Raw genomic sequence first — 1,798 nt, forward strand, 5'->3', positions numbered from 1 at the left:
CAGGCCAGATGAAGAAACTCCTAGTCACAGATGTGATACCCATTTTTCCACTGACTGTGGTAGTCAGAAGGGCAGTATCTCTTAGTGGATAACAGATAGCCATATAATGGTCAAATCCCATGGCCGGCAATATGGCAGACTCTGCCATAAAAATGAAGTGTAGGAAAAGCATCTGAGACACACAACCACCGAAAGAAATACCCTCCGCTTTGAACTAGAAGATTGCTAGCACCTTTAGTGTGGTGACTGTGGAGAGAAGGATATCTGCTAGGGCCAACATGGAGAGAAAAAGGTACATGGGTTCATAAAGACTTCCCCTCAGTAAAGATGAATAATAATAAGAAGGTATTGCCTACAACAGCTGCTATGTACAGGGGATAAACAGATGGGATGGAGATTCATGTGTGTGCATCTTTCATTCCTGAGATACCAAGCATGGTGTACCAGATGTCTCCAGGGTTGCTCTGCTTTGAAAAGGTCATCTTTTACTCTGTGCTCCAATACTAGACCTTGGAATGGAATAAAGACAGGAGAGAGAGAGAGAGAGAGAGAGAGAGAGAAAGAGAGAGAGAGAGAGAAAATGAAGAACTACAGTTATTTTATCAGGGTAAGTGTGAACTTTGGCATTGTAGGAAAGTAATTGCTTTACAAAAGAATTGGTGATCACTCTTGATTCACCAATAAGCCAGAGAGACTTAATTGACATGAAAGTTATCATGGTTTTGTAGGGTTATTGCCACTGGTCATTATGGTGATGGTAACAACAATAATTATAAACTTTAATGGATTTCAAATATGGTCTAGGTATAATGTTCAATTATTGATTTGACATCAAGCATGAAGTCTCTAGTAGGCTCTTGCACATCAGAGAGTTTTCCTTTTCTGATTCATTATATCTGATTCATTATAGTAATTTATCACATTATCATTCCTGGAGCTCCAGAAATACAGATGTGGAATACTGTTGTGGCCTTTTTAGGAGATTAACACCACTGAATCAGTGATAATGATTATCCTTATACTTTAAAATGAAGTCTTCATAAAGGAGTGCCTTTTTTCTTTCTTCAATAGTATACTTGGAGATAAATACAGTAAAAGTGCAGGTAGTCTTTGCTTTTCACAGTGCTGTATTAACTGAATATTGCATATATTAGAACCATGATTTCACTTTACAGGTTACAATAGGCATATATTTCAGTTAAACAGGCAATGTGCGAAGTGAGCACTCGTTGCTTTATTCTAACTTAGGAGATAGTATCCACTCATTGTTCACACACATGAACTATAGCTCCCACTATTCCCTCCCACCTACCCTAACATTTGCTCATATTTTTTCTTCTACCATGTATTTTCATATTAGCTCATTTCTTTCCTCCTCCTTCATTTCCTTTTCGACTCAAACTTCCATAATATTCCTGGAGAAAGGAAAAAGGTAGGTAACAGCTAAAGCAACAAAAGAAATGAATTGTCAATGTATACAGTAATTAAATAAATTAATGAAAGTGTATTAAAGGTCACTCTGTGTATAGTACTATGCTAAAGAAAGATTCAAATATAAAACATAAATATTCTCTACTTCAAGAATGTCTTATCCATGTGAAGACACCAAAACATGGACAAAATAACCACCCCTCAAAGCAGATCAGAACAGGAATGATGGAGATATTCAAGCATACATGTATAGCAACACAGAATAGATACTATGTTTATCAAGGGACTTGGGACAAAGACTCATGGAGATGATGTTTTTGCAATCAATGTAAATAAATATTTTCATTAGAGAAGTTAACTAGAAAAA

The sequence above is a fragment of the Mandrillus leucophaeus genome, unplaced genomic scaffold (assembly GCF_000951045.1).
Source record: "Mandrillus leucophaeus isolate KB7577 unplaced genomic scaffold, Mleu.le_1.0 Scaffold1212, whole genome shotgun sequence".
Lineage (NCBI taxonomy): Eukaryota > Metazoa > Chordata > Mammalia > Primates > Cercopithecidae > Mandrillus > Mandrillus leucophaeus.